General features: G+C 40.7%; 1 protein-coding gene and 1 pseudogene across 1 annotated transcript in view; one reads left to right on the forward strand and one right to left on the reverse strand.

Moving 5' to 3' along the window:
* Positions 1-7,474, forward strand: part of LOC111953563 (B-cell receptor CD22-like) — a 12,261-nt pseudogene extending 4,787 nt beyond the window's left edge.
* LOC139029501 (uncharacterized) overlaps positions 1-14,053 on the reverse strand; it is a 140,943-nt gene that overhangs the window by 60,559 nt on the left and 66,331 nt on the right. The gene's annotated exons all lie outside the window — the stretch shown is intronic.

The following is a 14,053-nucleotide window of genomic DNA, read 5'->3' on the forward strand; positions in this document are numbered from 1 at the left end:
TACTACTCCTAAACACAACCCACCATCACTGTCTCTATGTTAATACTACTCGTAAACACAACACACCATCACTGTGTCTCATGTTAAATACTACTCCTAAACACAACCCACCATCACTGTGTCTCATGTTAATACTGCTCCTAAACACAACCCACCATCACTGTGTCTCATGTTAATACTACTCCTAAACCACCAACCACCATCACTGTGCTCATGTTAATACTGCTCCTAAACACACCACACCATCACTGTGTCTCATGTTAATACTACTCCTAAACCACAACCCACCACACTGTTGTCTCATGTTAATACTACTCCTATACACAATCCACATCACTGTGTCATGTTAATACTACTCCTAAACACAACCCACCATCACTGTGTCTCATGTTAATACTACTCCTAAACACAATCCACCATCACGTTCATGTTAATACTACTCCTAAATCACAACCCACCATCACTGTGTCTCATGTTAATACTACTCCTAAACACAACCCACCATCACTGTGTCTCATGTTAACTACTCCTAAAACACAATCTACCATCACTGTGTCATGTTAATACTACTCCTAAACACAAACCCACCATCACTGTGTCTCATGTTAAACTACTCCAAAACACAACACACCCATCACTGTGAATCATTTAATACTACTCCTAAACACAACCCACCATCACTGTGTCATGTTAATACTACTCCTAACTACAAACCCACCATCACTGTGTCATGTTAATACTACTCCTAAACACAACCCACCATCACTGTGTCTCATGTTTAATACTACTCCTAAACACACACCATCACTGTGTCTCATGTTAATACACTCCTAAACACAACCCACCATCACTGTGTCTCATGTTAATACTACTCCTAAACACAACCCACCATCACTGTTCTCATGTAATACTACTCCTAAACACAACCCACCTCACTGTCTCGTGTTAATACTACTCCTAAACACAACCCACATCACTGTCCATGTAATACTACTCTAAACACAACCCACCATCACTGTTCTCATGTTAAATCTACTCCTAATCACAACCACCATCACTGTGCTTCATGTTAATACTACTCCTAAACACAACCCACCATCACTGTGTCTCATGTAATACTACTCCTAAACACAACCCACCATCACTGTCTCATGTTAATACTACTCCTAAACACAACCCACCATCACTGTGTCTCATGTTAATACTACTCCTAAACACAAACCCACCATCACTGGTCTCATGTTAATACTACTCCTAACACAACCTACCATCACTGTCTATGTTAATACTACCTAAACACAACCCACCATCACTGTGTCTCATGTTTATACTACTCCTAAACACAACCCACCATCACTGTCTCATGTTAATACTACTCCTAAACACAAAACCTCCATCACTGTGTCTCATGTTAATACTATTCCAAACACAACCCACCATCACTGTGTCTCATGTTAATACTACTCCTAAACACAACCCTCCATCACTCTGTCTCAGTTAATACTTTCCTAAACACAACCCACCATCACTGTGTGTCATGTAATACTACTCCTAAACACAAACCCACCATCACTGTGTCTCATGTTAATACTACTCCTAAACACAACCCACCATCACTGTGTTCATGTTAATACTACTCCTAAACACAACCCACCATCACTGTGTCTCATGTTAATACTACTCCTAAACACAACCCACCGTCACTGTGTCTCATGTTAATACTACTCCTGAAACACAACCCACACATCACTGTGTCTCATGTTAATACTACTCCTAAACCAACCCACCATCACCGTGTCTCATATTAATACTACTCCTAAACCCAACACACTGTGTCTCATGTTAATACTACTCCTAAACACACCCACCATCACTGTGTCTCATGTTAAACTACTCCTAAAACACAACCCACCATCACTGTCTCATGTTAATACTACTCCTAAACACAACCCACATCACTTGTCTCATGTTAATACTACCCTAAACACAACCCACCATCACTGTGTCTCATGTTATAACTACTCCTAAACACAACCCACCATCACTGTGTCTCATGTTAATACTACTCCTAAAACATACCCACCATCACTTGTCTCATGGTAATACTACTCCTAAACACAACCCTCCATCACTGTCTCATGTTAATACTATCCTAAAACACAAACCCACCATCATCTGTCTCATGTTAATACTACCCTAAACACAACCCTCATCACTCTGTCTCATGTTAATACTACTCCTAAACACAACCCACCATCACTGTGCTCATGTAATACTACTCCTAAACACAACCCACCATCACTGTGTCTCTGTTAACACTACTCCTAAAACACAACCCACCATCACTGGTCTCATGTAATACTACTCCTAAACACAACCCACCATCACGTGTCTCATGTTAATACTACTCCTAAAAACAACCCACCATCAGTGTCTCATTTAATACTACTCCTAAACACAACCCACCATCACTGTGTCTCATTGTAATACTACTCCAAACACAACCCACCATCACTCGTCTCATGTTAATATACTTCCTAAACACAACCCACCATCACTGTGTCTCAGTTAATACTACTCCTAAACACAACCCACCATCACTGTGTCTCATGTTAATACTACTCCTAAACAACCCACCCATCACTTGTCTCATGTTAATACTACTCCTAAACGCAACCCACCATCATCGTGTCTCATAGTTAATACTACTCCTAAACCCACATCAACTGTGTCTCATTAATACTACTCCTAAAAACCCACCATCACTGTGTCTCATGTTAATACTACTCCTAAACACAACCCACCATCACTGTGTCTCATGTTAATACTACTCCTAAACACAACCCACCATCACTGTGTCTCATGTTAATACTGCTCCTAAACACAACCCACCATCACTGTGTCTCATGTTAATACTACTCCTAAACACAACCACCATCACTGTGTCTCATGTTAATACTAGCTCCTAAACACAACCCACCAACACTGTGTCTCAGTTAATACTACTCCTAAACACAACCCACCATCACTGTGCTCATGTTAAATACTACTCCTAACACAATCCACCATCACTGTGTCATGTTAATACTACTCCTAAACACAACCCACCATCACTGTGTCTCAGTTAATACTACTCCTAAACACAACTCCACCATCACGTCGTCATGTTAATACTACCTCCTAATCACACCCACCATCACTGTGTCTCATGTTAATACTACTCGCTAAACACAACCCACCATCACTGTGTCTCATGTTAAGACTACTCTAAACCAACTACATCACTGTGTCATGTAAACTACTCCTAAACACAACCCACCATCACTGTGTTCATGTTAATACTACTCCTAAACACAACCACCATCACTGTGTCATGTAATACTACTCCTAAACACAACCCACCATCACTGTGTCATGTTAATACTACTCCTAACCACAAACCCACCACACTGTCTCATGTTAATACTACTCCTAAACACAACCCACCATCACTGTGCTCTAGTTAATACTACTCCTAAACACAACCCACCATCACTGTGTCTCATGTTAATACTACTCCTAAACACAACCCCCATCACTGTGTTCATGTGTAATACTACTCCTAAACACAACCCACCATCACTGTGTCTACAGTTAATACTCTCGCTAAATCACAACCACGTCATGTTTTCGTGTTAAATATGTGTTTACAGTAGTGCAGATCTGTTCAATAAGTGATTGTTGTTGTTGATGTTAATGATGTTGATGTTGTTTATAATGATGATGATGATGATGATGATGACTATTGTATCCATTAGGAAATCGTTTTTGCATCATACATCATGTCATCTTAAATAGACAGAGGTAGACAGACATGCAACACGTCACACACATTACATACATAGTGCAATAGACTTACAGACAGACAGTATTCACTTAGACAAACATATAGCACAATACAACACAACACAATATGAGCCTGGTTCATTTTCAGTAATGAGGTCCTGTACCCCATTTACAGTTTCTACTTCAATGTATCAGGTGGAGTTATTCACCAGCTATAGTGAGTTGTTGTTTATGTTTCTAAGACTGCAGGGTGGGAGATGCAACAATGGCCTTGAGAACAGCAGGAAGTGTGTTGGTGGTCTTTCTCTGGTCTGTGACAGGTATGGTCTCATTCATAACTTGATATATTTGTCAATCTACAGGCTTTTGTAAAATGTTAAAAATACATTTGTGTTTTATTATTCTGMTGTGTTCTGTTAGGCGTCTCCACTTCACTTCAGTAGTTATCTTTCACACCTCACTTACCTTACTGAATGATGCTTATGTGTTTTCCAATCACACTCAACTCAGCAACTATGGCAACAAAGTAGGGACAACGCCTATACTGTTAGTGTGAGCCAATTGGCATTGGCTTAATGTAATACCCTTGTGTTCTGTGACTGTTTCAGTGGTACTGGGCCAGATTGGCTGGAGTGTTACATACACCACTCAGAGTATCTGTGCCTTGAAGGGGTCAACAGTGGAGCTGTCCTGCTCTTACACATATCCCAGTGGTCATACAATCACAACAACCTTCTGGTTCACTAAAATGGAGAGAAAAGGTAAAGAACCTGACAGTCTAGGTCAGGACCCAGAGTATGCAGGTCGCCTGGAGTATCATGGGGATAAGAAGAAAGACTGTACACTGAGAATCACAGACCTGAGAGAGAGTGACTCAGCTACGTACAAGTTCAGATTTATAACAGATAAGTCTGGAGGGAGATATTATGGTGATCCTGGAGTCACTCTGTCTGTCACAGGTACAGTTACATTCAATATAGTTAAACTGTTGAATTCCATTTTGTTCTGGAAAATTGTCTTGGTTGTATTTATGTCTGTATTTATGTCTTCTTCCATCTTTGTATTAGAGTTATAAGTCAGTGATAAAGGGATTTACAGTGATATTGTTTTTTCTCCAGGTCTTCAGGTGAAGGTGACTGGTGAGACACTGACCTGTATCACCACCTGTACTCTGACTGACAACCCCACCTACATCTGGTACAAGAACGGTACCATAGTAAAGGAGGGCACTTCCAGCCTGTACTCAGACTCCTTTAATGATGCAGACAGTTACTCCTGTGCTGTAAAAGGCCGTGAGAATCTCCACTCTCCTGCAGTGTGTAAGTGTGGACTTTTTTTTATACACATTTAATATAAATACAAGTTGGTTTAGGTCATGAGACTTTTGTTAATTAATCAATGAATATTGATCATTATTTAATAATGATGGTTTTCACTAGTGTAAACTGGTTTACAGTATACTGGAAGGTATTGTAATTAAAGATTTATATGAGATGTTATATTGTATTTTTGTATTTAAGGTCAGAACTGTTGGATTGTGACTTACAACCATCAGAGTATCTGTACCTTGAAGGGGTCAACAGTGAACATATCCTGCTCTTACACATATCCCAGTAATCATGAGATCAAAACAGCTTTCTGGTTTACTAAATGGTCTGGTATGGAGGCTGAAGATCTGAGCTCAGTGCCAGGGTGTGAGGGTCAAATATAATATATTGGGGATAGTTTGGTATATTAACATTGTAGTGACACTAAATCAATACAACTGAATTGTAACCTGTGTTCAGGTAACGTTGTATAAAGGAATGGAGAGAAGGGACAGAGAGGTATAAGGAAACCTGTAACAGTCCTAATGGTGGACCCAGAAGTATGCAGGTCGCCTAGGAGATATATTCGGAGAGATATGATAGTAGAGAGAAGACATGTAACCTGAAAATCCAGACCTGAAGAGAGAGGACTCGCTACGTACAAGTTCAGATTTATAACAGATAACGAGGGAGATATTTGGTGATCCTGGAGTCACTCTGTCTGTCACAGGTACAGTTACATTCAATATAGTTAAACTGTTGAATTCCATTTTGTTCTGGAAATTGTCTTGGTTGTATTTATGTCTGTATTTATGTCTTCTTCCATCTTTGTATTAGAGTGTATAAGTCAGTGATAAGGGATTTACAGTGATATTGTTTTTTCTCCAGGTCTTCAGGTGAAGGTGTGCATCATGATAGACACTGACCTGTACACCAGCTGTACTCTGACTGACAACCCCACCTACATCTGGTACAAGAACGGTACCATAGTAAAGGAGGGCACTTCCAGCCTGTACTCAGACTCCTTTAATGATGCAGACAGTTACTCCTGTGCTGTAAAAGGCCATGAGAATCTCCACTCTCCTGCAGTGTGTAAGTGTGACTTTTTTTATACACATTTAATATAAATACAATTGGTTTAGGTCGTGAGACTTTTGTTAATTAATCAATGAATATTGATCATTATTTAATAATGATGGTTTTCACTAGTGTTAACTGTTTACAGTATACTGGAAGGTATTGTAATAAAGATTTATATGAGATGTTATATTGTATTTTTGTATTTAAGGTCAAGAACTGTTGGATTGTGACTTACAACCATCAGAGTATCTGTACCTTGAAGGGTCAACAGTGAACATATCCTGCTCTTACACATATCCCAGTATCATGAGATCAAAACAGCTTTCTGGTTTACTAAAGGTCTGGTATGGAGGCTGAAGATCTGAGCTCAGTGCCAGGGTGTGAGGGTCAAATATAATATATTGGGGATAGTTTGGTATTTAACATTGTAGTGACAGATTTTGGCTCCACATGATACTTGATTGATCATCTTTAATAAGAGGATGGATCTAAATGTCAATGTGTGGAAAATACAATTGTGGAAAGTGTATGTAATATTTTTAACTGATCAAATTTGTATTTTTTAAATCCACTGTCTTTTACATCAGATGGACCAAGGAACACATCAGTGTCAGTCACTCCCTCTGGTGAAATAGTGGAGGGCAGTTCAGTGACTCTGACCTGCAGCAGTGATGCCAACCCACCTGCGCAGAGTTACACTGGTGGTACAAGAAGAATGGAAGTGACTATCAGAGTATGACAGGACCACAGATGTCTTCATCAAATCCAGTCATCTGACACTGGAGAGTACTACTGTGAGGCCCAGAATGAGATGGGGACAGACAGGTCTAGGACCATAAACATGATGTGAAGTGTGAGTAAAGTACCACTCAGTGTTTGAATGCCTTAGTTGAGTTTTAAATAGTTCTCTGATTTAACAGATTATACATGTTTGACATAACAGGTCATTTGTAAATAAACTACTGTCCTAACCTCTGACAAATTCTCCTTTACCAGATGGCCCAAAGAACAACTCAGTGTCAGTCAGTCCTCTGGTGAAATAGTGGAGGCAGTTCAGTGACTCTGACCTGCAGCAGTGATGCCAACCCACCTGTGGACAAATACACCTGGTACAAGAAGAATGGATCTTCACTGACAGGATCTGAAAAGACATACAATTTCACGACCATCAGCTCTGAGGACAGAGGAGAATACTACTGTGAGGCTGAGAATAAAATGGACGTCTCAACTCTTCTTCTGGTTCTGTGGACGTTCAGTGTTAGTACACCTAACCTCATCTTTTGATCAAGGATCACATTTAATTCATATTCAATTCACAAGTAAACACTATTTAATGTTGTTACTATTGTCCACCAGATGGCCAAAGAACACCTCATGTCAGTCAGTCCCTCTGGTGAAATAGTGGGAGGACAGTTCAGTGATCTGACCTGCATCACCAAAACAAAAACCACCACACACACGCTACACCCAAAAAGCAGTGATGCCAACGCCTTTCGCTGTAGAGAGAATTAAGCAAAGCTGGATAGCATGAAGGAAGAAATCGCGAGTCTAAACTGCAACAGGACATATGAAAAAGCAGATCATACAATTTTGACATCACACCACTCACAGACGGTGTAAGAGCCTGCTCGGAATTATCACTAAACTGATGTGACAGAGCTGGTATATAATCAGCATGATTGACAATATTGAGGTTCGGTACTAATCGAGTCATTAATATCTTGAGTGGGTCTGTGGAGTTCAGTGTTCAAGTTAAATCGGACAAAGTACCATTAACTCATCTTTTTTGGCTCAATAAGAGATATTACATTTAATTGATAAGTAGCATTCACGCATATTGTAGATAGTAAGTAGCACAAATAGATATAGGAGAATCGTGGTTTAACAAAACGATATGGGACATATCATGGTTTTTATATAATGATACTATTGGTGATGAGGCATACCGAGGTAGTATGTGGTCATGGGGATATTTACAACGCTCAGTGTCAGTACAGTGGGTCGGTCTCACCTGTGCGTGCGGACTAAGTTGGGATTGGGCAGTTTCTTTAGGTAGACTTCTGACGTGCGCAGCAGACGTAGAATGCTAGAATCTTGCGGGACTGAGTGTGAAGATCTTACAACTCTGGTGCTCACTTTTTCAGCATGATTCGATAGTCTTCAATTATATAGAGCTGGGGCTTGCTGGAAGATAGAAGCAAGAAGTAATAGTGATCAGCGTTAATCACAGCTTTAGGTGGAGTGATCGTTGCGGCTATTATCCATTAGCGGTGGTTGAGTGACACCTGTTAGAGGATGGGTGAGCTAAGGAAACCTGTAGCTAGACAATGCTATGAATGTATCGTTCCATTTTCTACACGTGATGACAGATATGTTCATCTTTCTCAATATTTCAAACACACGCGCAAAACCTGATACACATGGTCATAAGACGGTAATTTGTTAATTAGGTTGTCATCCATTGGCTTCATCAGTGGTGTTGGGCTGTGCTTAAGGTTAGTGTGATTTAAAGATTTGCGTGGCTACGAGGTTAGAGACGATGCTAGGCAAATTGTTATGTTTACTCTGGCATCAGCGGCTGTACTAGGCGTCTGGTGACTTGTCCAGTTGGTGATAATTACCAGTGGGTGCCATATTTTATTTCAGGGAAAGAACGGTTTCGTTTCTCGGTGACTGACGCACTGTTTAGACGAGTTAATACAGCGGTGGTGCGTCTGTTTCGGTGTTATACTCGGAGTACGCGTCGGTGGTGTTCTCTTGGCGTGTCATGGTGGTTCATGAGGAGATAGATCTCTTTATAAATTGATTATCTGCGGTCACTCTCGTAAACGGATCTGTTTTATTGAATGCTGGTGATATTTATTATTGATTCGACGGGTTCGACGTATGTTGGTTGTGCATTTAACTAAAAATTGGAGGTTGACTTGCGACCGGTGTGTGCAAGTAGCTAGTGAAGAAATGCCTTCGCACTCTCACTCTCGGCTTCCTCTGGCCTAGGAGATATACATAGAGGATTGCGTGCGGGTCTGGTGCTGTTGTGTTTAAGATAAAGACGAGTAGCGAGATGTGTTTTGTGTGGAGTGTGTATTTGTTGTTCGGAGGACGCTGGTTTCTTGTCGGTACATTTTCACTGTTCCTCAAGTTCGTTCTCGTCCGTCGTCTCTCGATTTCAGGGGTAGTACTCTGTCAGTGTATGTAGCAACTGCATTCGAAGAAAACTAGGCCAGATGGTAGCCCTCATAGCATGAGACAAGAGGATTGAACCAGCAGCCACAGCAGCCAGGATGATGTTCACTACGCAGAAGTCAACTTTTGTGTTGCTGGCGGAGAGTACCAGGGTTTCTTAAGAGAAAGAATGGACAATAAGTAAAGTAATCACACATTAAGATATTCTCAGCTGCCTAACCAGCTTGAGATAACTAGACGTTAGACCAGTATTCATTAATATTTTGCTATGCATTTAAGTCTGTATATAGAATCAGTACACGGCTCTCTTCATCAGTCGCCAGTGGGTCAGTCATTCAAGCTGATGTGGGTAATATAGTTGTCATTACTCATATTACACCATAGAAGTCATAACTACGAACATTGTGGTAGACGAATCGCATATAAACGCGTTGGCACCGATCTGTGTGCTGGATCTCTGAACACAGCCACACTCGGCGTACTGGACGCAGAGAGCAACGGCAAATAGGCTCACATGAAGAGATCAACATACTCCGGTGCGCACTATCTAGGTCGCTTGTGTGTTCACCAGTGGCACTAGCTGGGTACTACGTATTGATCTATGTTGTTTAGTAGGTTTGATTCCGCGAAGGTGATAAAATTAAGTGACTTAAAAATAGTAATATATATACTAACAACATGTGAGACCTGAGATACGCCACTTGGGGAGTGGTTGGTTAGAAACATTTAATTATAGATCAGCAGCAGGTATTGTTGAAGTCGGTTCGGCACTCGGCTCATCTGTATTCTGTTGGATGGTGTGCTACGGCAGTCTGGTGAGCTGTGTGGAATGTGTTGTTGGTCCTACCCTCACCACGCAGGGGGCGAGAGACCTTCCAGGGTAATGTTCAGGTTGAGACAGCGATTGAAGAGGGAGGTGTTTACATCGCCTGGCTGTAGGGTTCCGTAACATATAGGTGAATCTATACGCTCTGTGGGTACGGTTTACTAGTGTTGAACGCGAGGCTGTAGTCCATAGTGGTGAGACTCTGCTATGTTCTTTGACATAGGGTCTTGTCATGTTAGGGTTTTCTATTGGTCGCAGGGCATAGATGGGAAAGGGCGTTGGTGGATGTTGATAAGTTAGTGAGATTTGCATTCATTCTGTGGGTCATCTGTAGGATCATTCCTAGTGCATGTCTGTTGGGTCCAGGGTGGTTGGGTGATGATGCTTTCATGGCTCGATGTCACGCTATCAATAGTCATTTAGGACAGGTTACCTTGGCGGTCCTTGGCACAGGGACTATGTGGTCTGCTTAACATGTAGATACACATGGACTTAAGGGGAGATGTTTTCGAACTCTTGATGAGTAGTAAGACAGAGATATGCAGTTGGCACACACTGCTCGATGTGTTTGTGTCTTGGTATGAGTCGTGCTGATTGTCCAAAAGAATACACGAGCGGGTCCATCACAGTTGGTGATGTTTAACATACATGTTTTTTCACTGATTAACGGTCTTACACAAGTACCGCTATACTGACTGACGCCGACTATGCCCATCGTTTGGAGGGTGTCGCGTTCTTGTGTACGAGAAGCGAGGGGATGTGTTTGGACGTCAATATGTCTCTCGCCTTGTAGGGTTGACTTAGTGCGCAACTTACGGTTAAGGATTTAAATTTTAGAATGTGAAAGATTAGCTTTGGATGCGTAGAGCATACAACTGATATTGGTGTAAGGTTATGTTAGGCATAGGAGGGTGTTTTCACAGATTTTTGTAATGTGAACCTGATATGTATTATGAATATTTGAAGACTCAATGCCAATTGCTACGGAACGCACTTCGCGCAAGAGGCCGCGATTGTAAGGTCAGGAGTTATAGAATCTTTGCAGATGGCATGAGGTAATTCAGGACGCTTAGCTGTATAGATGGGTTAATGTGGACTTGTAAGGCACTTAGTGGGATTCTTATATAGAGTGCCAGTTCAGTCGGATGTAAGATGTTGCTGTCCGGCTTTCCCTGAAAAAATGATAGGACAAGTATTAGGCCTTTGAAGCTCGAGATGTTGCTGTGGATTGTTTGTGTTATCACATATCTTCTGGATTGGATATGTACGTCGGTTCTGTGGGATAACGTGAAAACATATTGTTGATAACGCGCTAAGTCACAAAGCTTGTGTGAGATGTTATTGATGCGATGGATATAACTATATCGCGTTGAAATAGATTATATCTAGTATTTCACTTTCATATCGAGGACCATTCTAAACTAAATCGTGGTGTATAGACTTATTCACGCCTTCTTAATAAATATTGAGTCATGCGCACTCAGGGTTGTTAACAAAGAGACAAAGCACCATGTAATGATTCCCGACACCACTATTAACAATAAGCTTGAAATCGGCCTAGTATTCTTTGTGGTTCCGCTCTCTTGAAGTAGCAGTGGATTAGCCGGAGATGAACTAGACTTCTACTTCTTTGGTTATAATAATTATGATTGCATCAGTGCTTAGATTTTATCTTTACATGTTCAGCCACGCTGGGGAGAAACAATTTACAGATGTTCAAATCATGTTGATGGGGATAGTCTCGAAGAGTATCTAGTTTTATTCTCAGTGATGCACGTTCGCAGAGCTGTAGAGTTCCTAGATCTACGTAATAGCGAAATTGGTGGGCGCAGTTTTACACCCATGCTGGGTAGATGTGGTACGCTCGATGTTTTATCTTACCAGGGCCCCTTTGACTGATATTACTTATGTGTGCTAGCCATTCTCGTTCACACGAAGATCTGGTATATTAAATTTTTTAGCAAAATTTAGTCAGTCTCTTATTGTTCTGAAATAGTATTCGGAAGTAGAAAGTTATGACGCAGTCTAGATATTTCAATTTGCTAGGTTAATGATCAAAGGCGTTTCATATGGTGGATATATTATGGGGTGCGAAGAATTAAAATATCAGACACATACAAAAAGTGCGATAACGCCCAAAGAGACATCAATAAGCAACAGTCATCTTATTGTTCACTGCAGCTACCGGTAAAATCAGTTTGCATTCACCATAAATACTATAATGTTGATAGAGGTTACGATCTTTTGGCAAATCCGCAATTGAGTCTCTGACGGTCGCTCATCAGTTCAAAGCCATCAAATGTAATTGGGTTTGAAATGACGTGGACTACTTGGACATCTGGGTGGAGCAATATGTAACAACCAATGTTTTAAATGTGTTTTACTTGTGATTTGTGAATATGATTTAACTGTGATCCTCTGATCAAAGATGAAGGTTTAGGTTGTACTAACCAACTGACTTCCACAGACACAGAAGAGAGTTGATGAACGTACCATTATTTATTTCAGCCTCACAGTAGTATTCATCCACTGTCTCGTACAAGAGTGATGGTGGTGAGATTGTATTGTTTTTCAGATACTGTCAGTGAAGCTCCATTCTTCTATGTACCAAGGTAGTATTTTGTCCAGCAGGTGGGTTGGCATCACTGTGCAGGGTCAGAGTCACTGACACTGTGCTCCACTTTATTCACCAGAGGGACTGACTTGACAATGAGTGTTTCTTTGGGCCATCTGGTGGACCATATGTACACGTGTTTAAAATAGTGTTTACAAACTTGTGATTGGAGATACTGAATCTTAAATGTGATCCTCTGATCAAAAAGATGAGGTAGGTGTACTACACTTGAACGTCCAAAGACAAAAGAGAAGAGGGTTGAAGACGTCCAAATTTTATTCTCAGCCTCACAGTAAGTATTCTCCACTGATTTTTTTCTCTTAGAGATGATGGTGGTGAAATTGTATGTCTTTTTCAGAATCTCTGGTCAGTGAAGCCATTCTTATTGTACCAGGTGTAGGTTTGGTCCGACAGGTGGGTTGGCATCACTGCTGCAGTCAGAGCTCATGAACTGCCTCTCCGCTAATTTTTTTTTTTTTTTTTTTTTTTTTTTTTTTTTTTTGTTTTTTTTTTTTTTTTTTTTTTTTTTTTTTTTTTTTTTTTTTTTTTCAACCCGAGGGACTGGACTGAACCACTGAGTTTGTTCTTTGGGCATCTGGTAAAGGAAAATTCTTGTCAGAAGGCTTAGGACAGTCGTTTATTTTACAAATGACCTGTTAGTGTCCAACATGTATACTCTTGTTAAATTCAGAGTAACTATTTAACAACTCTAACTAGGCATTCAAACAACTGAGGCTGTACCTCTTACTCACACTTTCACGATTCATGTATTATTGGTCCTAGACCTGTCTGTCCATCTCATTCGTGGGGTACCTCACAGTAGTACTCATCCAATGTCAGATGACTGGATTTTGACTGGAAGAACATGCTGCTGGTCCTGTCATACTCTGATAGTCACCTCATTCTTCATATGTACCACCCAGGTGGTAACTCTGGACAGGTGGGTTGGACATCACTGCTGGGCATGGTCAGATGTCACTGAACTGCCCTTCACTATTTCATCCAGAGGGCCTGAAACTGACACTGTGGTGTTTTGACCTTGGTCATCTGATGTAACACAGCAGTGGATTTAAAAAGATAAATTTTTGATCCATTAAAAATATTACCATATCATGACTTTCCAACAATTGGGTAAATTTTTCCACGATCACATTGAATTTTAGATCCATCCTCTTATTAAAGATGATCAATTCAAGTATCATGTGGAGCCAAATA

The sequence above is a fragment of the Salvelinus sp. IW2-2015 genome, linkage group LG3, assembly GCF_002910315.2.
Source record: "Salvelinus sp. IW2-2015 linkage group LG3, ASM291031v2, whole genome shotgun sequence".
NCBI lineage: Eukaryota > Metazoa > Chordata > Actinopteri > Salmoniformes > Salmonidae > Salvelinus > Salvelinus sp. IW2-2015.